We start from the raw sequence: 15,087 nt of genomic DNA on the forward strand, positions 1-15,087 counted from the left end.
TAGCAAGAATTAATAACCATTTTTTTCCAGAATATTTTCCTATAATACAGAGTAAATTCTAAGTGCAAATAGTTATCCAGCCCCTTATTTTGAGTGGATTTGACGAAGAGACACAAAAATATCGGATACATTTTGAGTTTCTGTAAGGATTCTGGGAGCCTATGGAGAGACACGGGAAAAGGCAAAGTTTTCTCTTTAGGAAAACCAACTTTTGGTTTTGTTATAAACTTTTGACATAACATAGAGTCTTCACATTCAATGCAACAACAACAAAAAGTTATTTTCTGAAATGTTTCATGATCTTTCAATGAAAAATATAATATGAAAAAATTACCGCTGTGTATTATGACTTAGTTACTGTTACCACAGAGTTTCCACAACCAAAGATACTCTTATTCACACAGGGGACTCAATTTGTCCCCTCCCAAACTAGCTTCCTTGCACACCATCTGATTTTCTGTTAATAGCACCTTTTTTCATGTACTTAGGTTTTCAAAACTTGGCTCGTAGCAAGGATTGGAGGGAAAGAGGAAGAAGGAAAATATCAATCAGTAGGTCTTCATTTCCTTCGACACCAGTCTCAACTTTGCCTCTTTCTCTTTAATCCTCCACTGTCGCCAAATCCCAGTCCTTATCACTTCATCTTTCTTCCTTCTGATTCTCTCTTTCACAATGTCTGTCCCAAATACTGTGGCCAGACTAATCTTTCTGAAACAATGTCAACTACCCTGCTCAAAACCCTTTAGTGGCTCTCTACTGCCCATCTTATCAAATTCAAATTTGTCTTCTTTTTTTTCTGTTTAGGTCTTCCAAAATCTGGCCCTGCTCTGACCATCATTTAAAAAATCAAAAAACCCCACAAAACCTTATGACCCCTAAAATAAGCTTTTCATACCAATTAAGTTGATTTTCCCACTCTTACCTCATATTTCATGTTTATAATTTTCATACTTTTGCTAACATTATTCACTTCTACCCAGAAGGTTCCTCCTCTTCCCTTCTAGTTCTCTAAAGCTATCCTTCAAGTGCAGTTTAAGGCTTACCCCCATAAGAATAATAATAACAGTAATAGCCAACATTTCTTGAGCACTATGTGCCATGCACAGTTCTAAACACTTTTCATGCATTAACTCATTTGATCCTCAAAATAACCTAAAAAAGACAGTCATATGAAATCTTCTAGCATACCGAAGGCTACCCTAATTTTTCCCTCCTATATTTATAATAAATACTCCACACCTAATCTTCACTAAGCATCTACTATATGTACTTAGGAGAATAAAAGAGGCAACATTTATAATACAAACTGGAAGAGCATTAGGTTTCAAGTAAGTATATGCAGTCACTGTGTGACATTAAATTAGTTAAGTATTCTAAGCCTCATGTCACATGGGCATAAAAATACCCATCTCACAGAACTGCTGTGAAAATTTTCTAATCTATGTGAAAATGCTTGGTGAACTGTAAAATACAATGGAAGTGCTGCCAACCAACTTTTCTACACTATCTACTACTATCGGCCAATAACTATGGCAAGAGATGGCATACAGGGTGAAAAGCAGATTCTAGTGACTCTAGTGAAGCTTATGATTCAAAATGTGTCTGACATGAGCCCTGTCCTAATGAAGCCCATAATGTGGTACCACACAATTCAGTATTTAATTTTGCAGTAATTATTCACATGTAGCTTTGTTTTTCCAATGCTCCTTGAAGAGAGAGTTCTTCTAATTCTTTCCTAACACCCAGTGATATGAGGCACACAATAGGTCCCAAAAGCAGTTGTTGATTTTTTTTTTTTTCCAAAGATTTCACTTATTCATTTGACAGAGAGAGACACAGTGAGAGAGGGAACACAAGCAGGGGGAGTGGGAGAGGGAGAAGCAGGCTTCCCGCTGAGCAGGGAGCCCGATGTGGGGCTTGATCCCAGAACCCTGGGATCACGACCTGAGCCGAAGGCAGACGCTGAACGACTGAGCCACCCAGGCACCTCCAAAAAGAGTTGTTGATTGACTGATTTTTAGGGGGAAAGAAATCCAATAAATTAGACTCTTTTAATAAAATATCGTAAAAGTGACTGTGACTCCTGCAATTATTTTGGGCTAGAAAACTGAGTCGATAAACATCTATTGTAATTATGCGCAATAATATTACTTTTTGAAAAAGTTAACTTGCAAATTCTCTCTTAACATAAGGTAAATAAACTACTTACCTAAGAGCAGAGAATGTAAATCCTTTCAAACCATCTTTGCACCTAAAACAATAAAAATTATGATAAAGTAACAATTTTTGAGATATAAAGTAGTATATTAAGTAGCTATTAAAATTTATTCTGAAACAGATGACTTTTATTTTTAAATTTTTTTATTTTTTTAAAGATTTTATTTATTTATTTGACAGAGAGAGAGAGACAGCGACAGAGGGAACACAAGCAGGGGGAGAGGGAGAGGGAGAAGCAGGCTTCCCGCCGAGCAGGGAGCCCGATGTGGGGCTCAATCCCAGGACCCTGGGATCGACCTGAGCCGAAGGCAGATGCTTAACGACTGAGCCACCCAGGCGCCCCTGAAACAGATTACTTTTAAAAGGTGAAACTTTTAGGACAGTGATCTGAGCAGTACAAATGCAACAAACAAGCAAGCCATCTTACACAGGATGATTAAAATTTCCTATGTCAAATTAACATAATTTAAGGCTCAACTCTCCTATTTGCAGGTGGAAGAGAGATTTAAGTATATCTTCTAAGGGCTCCATGTGGACTTAAAATGAAGGCTCAGAGTGGAATATTCATTTTACCCAATCCCTGGGGGAGCAAATTGTTGAGAAGAAAAGGCCACATACACCTGCTGGGTATTATGAATAGATCAATTCAAGGTCCTGACTTCTCCCTACTTATTAATTCAGTGAATGCAGAGCAATGTAGAGCTGGCAGGCACAAAAAGGCTTCAAGTTTAGTTCAACAGTTTTAACTTTTGAGTAAGCCCAATCAGAATGGATAACATAGCAACGGGAACAGAGTGGGGGTAAGGGGAGGGCACAGAGGCAGGAGTTCAAATAATATTTATTGAGTATTTACTATTGCTGGGCATTGTTTTGGGCACTTTATATGTGTTGTCTCATTTAATTATATCACACCTCTATGAATAAGTATTTCTCTATTCTATAGCTGGGCAGAGGCCCCCTCCCCCAAAACGGGCAACTTCCAAGAGGTCACAAAATAAATAATAGTCGGAATTCAGGAAAAAAAAGTTCCTCTGACTTAAAAACTGTGGTTTTCTCTTATACCTCCTTCTGAAATAGTGTATTCCTTTTAACTGGGGGAAGGTTCAAACTGCATGACAATTAAAAAAAGATTCTCAGATCTGCAAAAAATATTTAAACAAGATTTTAAAATGGGGACATTACTATACTAGTCTTAATGGCCTGCTTTATAAGTATGATCAAGTTACTAAAGAATTGTTGTATATCTAGTATCAGAATCCTTTGGAGAAACTATAGAGATTGGTGATACAATGATGCTCAAATGTATGTTAATTTTAGACACTGGATATTCTTGGATAAAAAGTACAGCCTCAAATCTAATTGGGCAACTCTCTCAGTATACCTTTTATATGAAAGGTCACAAAGGAAATGCATAAAAATATAAGAAGTCCTTCTGAACAAGTCTAAATGTAAATATTTTTACTGGGGGACACACAGAATCTCAGAAAAGAATTTAATTCGTGTGCATGGATCTTTTAAAACACTTAAGAATTCATTTTAATTAAGAAACATGATCTACTTTGTGATCATGTTAACAGTGAGAAATGTAATCACAGAATTTAGCTAACATACTACATAATTACTCACCCCACACAGAATGAGGGTAAAGGCAAAAGAATTCATATGTTAAGCTAAAAATATGCATGAGAAAATTATAGCATTAACATTCTTAAACTTATCTTTTTTCCATCTGAAGTGTTTCTCAGTAATTTAAAACCCATAATTGGGCAATTTCTAGATAGGTGGGGTGGTGAGCGGGTTAGGCTAGGCGTCTACTGACTGGAAAACAGAAAGCAGCAGATTGATTAAAGATTATATACAAGTGGGAACAAATTTTGGCTTTGGTATGCTATTGTTAAGAGATAGCCATTTATCTTTGTGCAATGCTGAATAGATAAAGGATTCTGACAACTTGGTCTAGTCAGGATTGCATATTTGTGACCTTAAACAATAAATCTAATTGCAGACCAAACATCAAAAAGTAGCTTTCAAATAAAAAAGGGCATGTACAAATGAATTTGCAATTTCATTATGATGGAAGTTTGGTTCTTTCAGCAGAACCCTGTGGGAAGCACTTCATATTGATAAAGTCTTAGCCTGAATTCAAAAGGGGCTATTCTTCTTTCCATTCATGTGTATAAGGTCTGTTAATGTAATTGAGGGTCAGATGTCTATGTCAAAAGAACAAAAAAGTAATTATTCCCCTAAAAAGAATCTTTAAAATAATAATATCGCCCTGCATTTTGATACCAAGAGTATTGTCTGAGCCTTAGCCTAACTATGAAACACTATCGTAATCTGAGTTAAATGTAAAAAGTATGGTATGCACAGAAAGATTTATACAGAACAGACCCCATTAGAAGGGGCCTCACTATTTAACAGATCCAGTTATTATAATGCAAATCAAATTACTTTCTACATTCACGTCTTAAGGCTCACTGATTTCCTCAACAAATACTGACTGAATGCCTACTATGTGTAAGCACTAGTTTCAGATCTAAGGAGGTAACAGCGGACAATACAGAATCTCTGTTTCCATACAGGTGACATTCTGGGCCAGGGAAAGGTACGAGGAAAACAAGTAAATATATCTGGTGGTGATAAGTGCTATGGCAAAACACGACGCGGGGGAAGAGGAGAAACAGATGTGGTCGGGCCTTCTTATCTTAGGTAGTGTAATCCAGAAGGGCCTCTCCAAGAAGGTGAAATTTGATGATGTGATCAGAAGCCTTACAGGATGGAGGGAAGAGTATCTGATTGAAGGAAGAGCAAGCACAAAGCTCCTGACTAGGAGTTTTCGTGGCACTGAAGGAGAACAGCAAAGTAGATTACTGTAGCTGGAACAAAAGAGGGGAGGGAAGCCGTGGTAGGAAAGGAGGTCACAGTCACAGTGGAGGAGGGAAGGAGTGGTCCAAAGTTCTTGGTAGGGCCCTTTAGGCATGGTAAAAAAAAAAAAACCAAAACAAAACCTCAGCAGAAGAGTGACAAAGACCTGTCTTAAATTTTAAGATAATCTTTGGTTGCTCATTGGAAAACAAACCACAGGAAGGCAAGGTTAACAGCAAAGAGGCGAGGGGTGCCTGGGTGGCTCAGGCGGTTAAGCGTCTGCCTTCAGCTCAGGTCATGATCTCAGGTCCTGGGATGGAGCCCCAGCTCCCAGCTCAGCGGGGAGTCTGCTTCTCCCTCTCCCTCTGCCTCTCCCTCTGTTTGTGCTCTGTCTCTCTCTGTCTCTCAAATGAATAAAATCTTTAAAAAAAAAAAAAAACCAGCAAAGAGGTGAATTAGGAGGGGAAAGACGATTGTGGCTTGACTAGGTCATTAAGTGGTAGAGGTAGAGAAAAGTGGTAAGACTCCAAAGGTATTTCAAAAATAGAGTTGGTGGAATTCCTTGATGGTACAAGAGAAAGAGAAAATTTACAAATTATTAAAATATTTTTGATTTGAGCAAGCAAAAGGATAAAACGTCTGTTTACTGAAGTGAGGAAGACTACGGGAAGAACAGGTTTGAGGAGAAAATCAGTTTTATTTCGGACATGGTAAGTTTGAGATGACTGTTACCTACAAATGGAAATGTTAATGAAACAAGTGGCTGCTGTACAGGTTTGGGGGTCAAGGAAGAGGGGTGATTCATCTATAAGTAGAACTTAAATCCACAGTACAATCATCTAGGAAATAAGTGCCAATAGAGAAAATACCCAGGGACTGAGTGTATTTTATTTCTCTATTATCTTATAGTGCAGAAAATCTGTTCCATAGGAAAAAAACAAAAAACAAAGTCATTTCTCTTCCTAAAGAAATTGTTCTCTAATACAAAGTCTCATTTTTATTTTTGAGCGTGCATAAATATAATGCCTATAACTCATGTACACACAGACTTTTCTATTAGTTAGCCTATAAATGGCATAAATATCTAGTAAGAGTCAATCGTAGTTACTGAATCTCTACATTTGCAAGGTTATGTGCAAGGTTCAGGAAAGAGGAGGAGGAAAAAGTGCAGCACCATATCAAACAACTTAGGTGATACACAACTTATTAGAGAGGTTCAGGCTGGAATTATACACTGTGGAGAAGAAAGTATAAAGTTTAATACTGTTATTAGAATAATATACTTGGTCAAATGCCAATGAGAGGGGGAACCCACAAACACAATTTTTTTTTTAAATTGTAAGTGTAAATGATAGTTAAAAAAAAACAAAACAATTTGCCCACAAAGATTCTTTGTCTCACGCTTAATTTCCATGAAATTATTTCCAGGAGATACTTTTATTTTTATTACCAAATTACACCAGCAGATGTCACTAGTAAACCATTTTTTGAAGAGTTTGTAGCTCTGTGAGGTGATTTATCATTTTTTGCATGTTTTCCCTTAAAAACACATTTACTGACATTTGAAATGTTGTTAATCTTAGCTACATTGCATTAAATTCCCACAAGTAAATATCGTCATATTAGACTTTTAATTACAGCTGATGTTCATTCCTATCATTCTATACAGTTATGAAATCTTTAAGAACACCCCACCATTTGACACCAACATAAAATCTGATATGTACATGTGCTATATCATTATGGTCTCTATTAAGCTGAAAACAATGAAAACTATTTTGTTTCCCACTTTTTTTATTTGGTAAACATAATGGAATATAAAAGATGTAGTACTCAATAAATCTTTAAAATATTTCTTGAAGGCAGTGCATGCTACAGTGGAAAAGACTCTTGATTTGAATGATTCACAGTCATAACTTCACTACCAACCTGGAGTAAATCATTTAACTTTAGGGTTCAATTTTGTTGTCTGTTAAACAAGAGCCTGGAAGTAAATTACCTTCATAATTGACTGACTGAATGTCTTCTAATTCTGAAATTCTACCAATTATTTTATCATTTTATTTACTGCTAGTGTTATTAGAAATCACAATAGAAAAATAGAATGAATTATTCTGTCACTAGTAACATAAACAAAAAATTGATCTCACCATCGAGAATAAAAAAATTTTTAAAAAACCATACAAAAAACCCCCCTGAATTTGCCTTGAGATTACTGGCCTGCTACTAATATTATTACATTTGCTTATTGTTTTGTAATACTTACTGATGTGGAACTTATTCCTGCAAAGGTTCAAAGGGAACCTTTTCTTTTTTAACTTTAAGATTACAAGACCAACTATTGGATTAGTCTGCTATAGAAAGACCTGATAAGAAACACCATCAAATAAAAGAAGGAATTCTATAGATATAATCTCAATAATGATTAAATGTTACATTATTATCTATATTAAATATCAATGCTGAAATATAATTAATGAGAAAACGTAAAAATGTTGTTTATATACATATGAAAAAGTGGTCAAAAAGAAATATCTGAAACCCTTGATAGTAGGCTACCTAATGAAGTCGAATGGGTTAAGATGCATGAAAAGAACATAACCTTTTACTCTCTATTTATATATTACTAAAAAATTTTTTACAAGTATATATTTATATATTGTGTAGTTTCATTTAAAACATCAATACTTGAGTACTTAGGAACAGATTAAACAGTGCAAATTATTCATCTCTATTTCACCCCCACAATGGCAGAGAATGTAAACTCAAAGTAGTCAACTTCACTGTTGTAAAAGTTTTGTAAAATTACTAACTAAAGTAGATAGTTTAGATTAAAATTTTCAGAAACTATATCCCCAATCAACATGGATAATTAGGTGACTACAAGGATTAAAAAAAGAAAGAAAGAAAGAAACATGCATTAAGTATCAATTTCAGAGTTCTGTCCATTTTTAATCACTGAATTGATTAAAAGGAAACTCAAATATTGATTAAATATTACATCATCTATCTTTATTCGCTCAACAGTCATTTCTTTATCGGGCAGCTAATACACAGAAAACACTGCATTGCTTATTTCTTGAGGAAGGGAAAGATAAATTATATGCCATCTCTGACCATTAAAAAAAAGGTATATGCAAAGCTCTGTGTTTGTTTCTCATAAGAATAAAAATAACCTTGACTAAAAGTTATAACCTTGACTACAAGTTATGACACAAAATTTCTTGTATCAGTAGTGCTTCTCAAGAGTTTAATTACTCTACCGTGCTTTATATTTATAATTCAGCTTCAAATTTCTTTGTCCAGTCTTTTTCTTCATTTATCTTCTTAAATTATTTGATTTGAGAAAAGCAGTACATGCAAAACCATAATTAACGATGCTAAAAGACTGGCAATAAATAGAGATGAATTAGATTTAAAATAGTTGAGTACATTGATAAGCCTTAAAATATTCTATTCTGTTGATTATATTGTAATCACCTAAGTCACTCAGTATCAAAAACAAGTTACATTATTATATGTGAACAAAATTATTTAAAACAGAAAATGCTTAAAGTTCAGGCATATAGAAGGTATAAAAAGAATGACATAGAAAGTTAATTATAAATAATAGTTACAGATAATAGCTGAATCAAAATCAAAGTTTTGATTTGTCTAATTATTACTGGTATTAAAAACATAAATATATTTGGAGTGAATATGACTGAAAAGTTTAATGTGAAAGTTAAAAAAGGAACCAGAATGCCTATTTAAATGCTTCAAATTTGTGACTCATTGTTGTATTTATTATAAAGAAAACTCATGCAATTTTATATAGTTTTTTTTTTAAATGAAAGAAAAAGTCCATGATTTTACTGAAATGTTTTAATACACTTGGGCACCCTGGGTGGCTCAGTGGGTTAAGCATCCAACTCTTGATTTCAGCTTGGGTCATCAGGGTTGTGAGATCAAGGCCTGCGGGCAGGCTCCTCGCTGGGCATGGAGCCTGCTTAAAATTCTCTCTGGCCCTCTGCCCCTCCCAGCCACCCCACCCCCGCCCCTGCTCATGCACACTCGCATGCGTTCTCTCTCTCTCTCTCAAAAAAAAAAAAAGTTTTAATACAGCATTGGAAGATCTTAAAATCATATATCCTAAACCAATACAGCATTGAAAATGACATATTCCTGAATCTAGTTGACTTCTAAAAAAGGAAGGTTATAGTATATCCATAAGTTGATTAATATATTTATGTTAGAGACTGAGCAGCCCTGGTATATTCTTATTTCTCTGGCTCCCTTTTCTGGCTAGATATATGCCAAGTCTAGCCCATTCAGCAGAGTTGGACAGGATTAATGTATTTGGTGGTTTCCTAATGTTAATGAAAATGTCAATGTTTCCACAAGGGATGTGCAAGTTCTGGGATTAGGCTGCTCTTGAGGCCATCTGCATCATCTTTGTTGAACTCAACTTAAAGTTAAATTTTTCTTATTTTGTTTTGAAAACTCACATAAAAGAATAAACCACTTTTTCTAATTAATTTTCCTAATCCATTTTCAAGTGTAGAAACTCATCTAAGTACTCAGTTATAAATTAGTAACTGAAACTTGATCAACTATAGAATTTTGGTTGACACCTGTTTATCATAAGAATAACAAAAAAAGATCGACATGGAATTAATTCCAGCCTTTTGTTTTCGTTTTGTTTAAACAAACAAACAAACAAACAAAAAAAAACACTTCACTGTCTTAATCACATAGCATGCTCCAATAGCTTAAATCAACAATTTCAATTTACTACTCAGAACTTGGGGTGCTCAATTAAAATACATTCATTGCTTAATACACACAAGAGACTTTTTCTCTTAGATCTAATATTATTTGACTAATAGACTGAGAGAGCTCAGTTTCAGTCTGCATATGGCACTGTATATGAGAAAGCAAAATAACTAATGTTATGTTCCTATCTTAAGAACCTCATACAAAAATCTGAAGTCGGAATAGCAACAAATCAAGAAATTTGAGGACGATTATTTTCTTTGCTTCATGAACACATTATATATCTTCAAACTAATTTTCAACTGGATTTCTTTAAATATAAGTGAATTCTCCAAGAGCATCAAAAATGTTATTTTTGATTCTGGCAAATATTTTACAGTACTTTATTTCATATGGAATGGAACATTGGTGTTTAGCTTTGTTCTCAAGAACCTAAGGGACGTTACTGAAGCAGGCAGCAGTTACGGGTAATCAAGTGTGTTTGTAAGTCCCCAGATGATTATTGTGCACTTTTTCTGGTGTGTCCTAAATATGAACCAAGAATCACCTACAGAATGTTTCTAAAAGAAATGCTAATTAGGATGAATTTCCCTCCCAAAATGAAACAGTAATAGCAATACTAGTCAAGCTTTAAAATACTTGTAAAAGGAGTAGATTTGAGTTGTATTGGACCTAACATGAAAGGCCTGTTTGCAGTTGCTGAGGAAATGGCATGTGTTTAGACCTGACAAATTAACTAGAGGCAAAAGCCAAATTTAAGATCAAAATGGTGTTTTATGTAAATCCAAGGAAAAACTTTGCAAGTTCCTTAAGATCATGGCATTGCAATAGCCACAAATTATTTACATTAAACAGAATTATAACCACAATTCTGAACCAATCCATTTTTTAAAGACTTCAAGACTGGCAAGTATTTTCATTTTTTCTCCCTCCCATAATGGTTGTAAAAGATTAAAACAAATGTTTTCAATTATACAGAATCTTTGAATCAACCTTAATTTGTTTTCAAATGCATGTTGGTATCTATGTCATTAAAATAATAATGGCAATTGGTTTTCATACTGAACAAAATAAGCAGCTATTTGAAACTATAACATTAGGCCATGCTTTTTCATAAGTTTATGCTTATTCAGTATCAAAGTTCAAATCTAAAAATAAAATACGCCATCTATAGGTAATGGAGTAAAAACAAAATTTTGGAAGCTTTTAGAAAACTATTTTCTGATTGAGCACTACAGAGTATCCTAACTCTAAAAGAAATACATTTATTTCAAATACTGCAGCGTACTTCATGCATCTCAAAGATTATGAACTTAATTTGTGGTATGTATAATAGAAATTGGGCAAGTTAACACATACCGGAATTTTGTTGGCCGAAAGTATTAGAAAAATGGAATACTGGAACCCGAGAGAATTATATTTTACAAATTAAGAAACCAAGGCCCAAAGAGGTTAAGTGATCTCCCTGAAAACAGTTTGTTCCTAGACACCCTCACACAACACTAAAATCATTCTACATCCCAGTCAACTCCCTTTCTGCCTGCTGAGGTCTCCCTGTGGAGGAGAAATACCACAGAGAAGCAGTGGGACCTTGGGCCATAGAAAAGAAACCACAAAACATGTGAACACAGAGAGCAATGCTCTTCCAACTAGTTCTATGCAAAGACTTTACACAGGACTGAAGCGCATGGAACCAATTTCCATTTCCTCACTTCCACATGTCTCCTAGCTAAACCTGACGTACTGGGGAGTGTCCTTTGGTCAAGACTCCATGCTGGCCTCTCTCACCCACTTCCTCTTCGACAATAGCTATTATTCACAGCAGTCTCTCCAGGACTTCCTGGACAATCATAAGGCCTACCCTTGGTATTAATTTGCCACCTTTAGCAACAAAAACTCCCAAAGCACCTCAATGTAAACATGAATACAAAAAACAGTACTGAACTGAAGCTTCACTGTGTTTCATTACAGACCAAGTTAGAAACTGGACTTCTGAAAGAGACTCTCCTTTATCTGTCTCTCAGTAGCGAACTCTATTAGTGTTACGTTCAGATGCATTTCACACTTTCTCACCTCTCTCATTTTGGTCATCCGTGGTCCTTCCATATGCAATGACCTCTTTAACTACCCTCCTTTTTTGAGAGAATTCCTACTAAGTCCATCAGGATGGCATTTTCTCCCACAATCAGATGTGACTGTTTCTTTCTCAAATTCCCTTTGCTCTTTGTATATTTTTAGCACCTTTTATTTGAATCTGACTAATATGATAGTCATTTCCATGGTTATCTAATCCACTCTACCAAATTTAGGGTTTCTTACGACATTTTGTGTGTCCATATTCCACAAATCAAAGGAGCATTTTACAGAGTTTACTTCTTTATTAATGAAGTTGGGAAATATTCCGCATTTTGTTGCTGTAATATTTATTAAGTAATTAGAGTATCCAGGAATATGAATTCACGGGCTGTATCAGGAAAGGTGAGTTCTCAAAGTGCGGGCTCTGAAGCACCTCAGCATCTGATGGTAACTTGTTAGAAATGCAAATTCTTGGTCCCCACCCCAGACCTACTGAATTCAGAAACTCTAAGGGGCCCAACAGTGTAAAACCTGTACAATCGCCTTTTAACAGAATCTTCACGTGATTCTAATGCATGCTCAAGTTGGACAACCACTGGGTGAGGTTATGTTGCCGTAATAAAATTTCAATGGCTTTCAACATTTTTTTTTCTTGCTCATGTTACATGTCAAACAAGGGTTGGCAATGGCTCGTCTTATAGGTCATTTTTATTTCAAGACGTTAGGGTGAGGAAGAAGCATCTATCAGATCTGCTGGTTGTCAGAGCAGAGAAGAAAAGAGAATATAGGACACTATGTTCTGACTCAAAACTTCTGCTCATAAGTAAACATAAATCATTTCCACTCTTATTTTATTAGTCAAGGCAAAGCTAAGGCCTGGCATGAGGCCAATAGAATAGGGAGGCACAGCAAAGGTTTCTGAACAATAACACAGTCTACCATACGGGCCAGGTATATTATTCTTGAAGGTCAATTGTATTTGTTTATTACATTTAAGGAAATTCAAAGCACAATTCCCCCTTTCCTCCCAAATCCTACCATCATTTAGTTTTTTTCACAGTAACTTTAATATCTCACTTTAAATAATCCTAAAATCTTTTGGTATTGGTTTCAGAAATAGGCTTATCTAAAACATACTAATTAGTATTTTACATATATGCATAAACGTGTGTGTGTGTATGTGTTCTAGGCTCCATTTTTTCCTATTTATTAAAGCATTCAGGAAGTTAACATTGTTCAATTATGTATCCCAAGTGCCTACAGCAATGCATAACATATTAGTCACTCAAAAGATATATGTTGAAAGAGAGAAATTTTTATCTGTGTAGTAACTGATAACATCATACTTCATATATTTCTAATTGGGTACCAACTTTTTTGGATTCTTTTTTTTAACAGCAATTCTAGAGTTTGGGGGTTTTTCACATTCAGTTTCTAAAGAAATTTGTGTATATTTTTTGAGAAACTTTTTAAAAAAGATTTTATTTATTTTGAGAGAAAGAGAGAGAGAGAGCACGAGCAATGGAGAGGGGCAGAGGGGGAGGGAGAAGCAGACTCCCCGCTGAGGAGGGAGCCTGACCTGGGGCTCGATTCCATGACTCCGGGATCAACACCTGAGCCAAAGGCAGATGCATAGCTGACTGAGCCACCCAGGTGCCCAGAAATTTGTATATGTTTAAATTAGCTACCCTGACACTTATTAACAACTTCCAATGATTGTCCTTAATATCAATTTGTATTAATTTTTTATACTGATAATTTGGCATGAATTTATATAGACATAAATATGCATAAGTAAGTCTAAAATTTTTTTTAATGTTGTTTTTTTTTTTTTTAAAGTAGGCTCAATACCCAACATGGGGTTTGAAATCATGACCCTGAGATCAAGAGTTGCATGCTCTATAGATTGAACCAGCCAGGTGCCCCTAGAGCTATTTTAAATACCTCAAATGCAATGTAAGTGACTGTAATGTAAAACTATCAAGTCTAAAAGGCAGGACTGGGACGCTGATATAGTTAGCTTGTTAATTGACTAGGATCTGTACCTGAGTAAAAAAAGTAAGACCATAAAGTTTGTAGATTGGGGCATTATTCACACTCATTCATCATTCATTCACTTATTCACACATTCAATATTTCACAAATATTTACTCTGAGTTGACTATGTACCAGGCAGGTTGCCAAGTGCTGGGAATAGCTATTTTCCCTGTTTTCCAGAAGTTCACCATCCAGTGGGGTATACATATAAGTGAAAAGTGCTACAATATTACAGAAAGTGTATCAATATAAGGGACACAGTGTTTATAGGAGCACAAAGGAAGGGTGCCTAACCTTGGCTTTGTCATGGAAGGCTAGCCAGAAAAATGACATATTTAAGGTGGTATGTAAAGGAAGAAGGGGAAGAAGAAAGCAGGGAGAGACAGTATCTATAAGATTTAGAGAAAAGAGAACATTGAGTATTTTGGGAACTGAAGAAGTTTAATGTAACTGGAGCCTGGAGACAAGGAAGCAGAGTGGAGGGAGACTGGCACAGGCCAGACCACCCCAAATTGAGTTTGAAATTTACCTATAAGGCAAAAGGCCCTATGCTCCACAAGAAGGACATGACCAGATTTGTGTTTAACAATGATATTCCAAGTGGAGTTTTCAGGACCTACTACTGAATCTCATCTCATTATTTACTTCTAAATTAATCTAATTTAGTAATATTTGTTTAAACTTTGTAACATGTCAACTTACAAACTGAATTCTGTTGAAAGCAACAGATATTAAAGCCATCTAAAAACTTATATTGTTCTTTCAGATAATAGATTAAACCACACATCAACTTTAAGACAGATTTTTAATATCTTTTGATAGATTAACAAATTAGTTTAAAAATAAAAACTCCTTTCAAAACCACAACTAAATACAGACATAAAGTATGAAACTTAATGACACTATAAAATCAAGGTCATGGGGCGCCTGGGTGGCTCAGTCAGTTGGGCGTCTGCCTTCGGCTCAGGTCATGATCCCAGAGTCCTGGGATCGAGCCTCGCATCGGGCTCTGTGCTCAGCAGGGAGCCTGCTTCTCCCTCTCCCTCTGCCTGCCTGTCTGCCTGCTTGTGATCTCTTTCTCTCTCTCTCTGTCAAATAAATAAATAAAATCTTTAAAAAAATAAATAAATAAAATCA

This window comes from Halichoerus grypus, chromosome 11, assembly GCF_964656455.1.
Source record: "Halichoerus grypus chromosome 11, mHalGry1.hap1.1, whole genome shotgun sequence".
In the NCBI taxonomy this organism is placed as follows: domain Eukaryota; kingdom Metazoa; phylum Chordata; class Mammalia; order Carnivora; family Phocidae; genus Halichoerus; species Halichoerus grypus.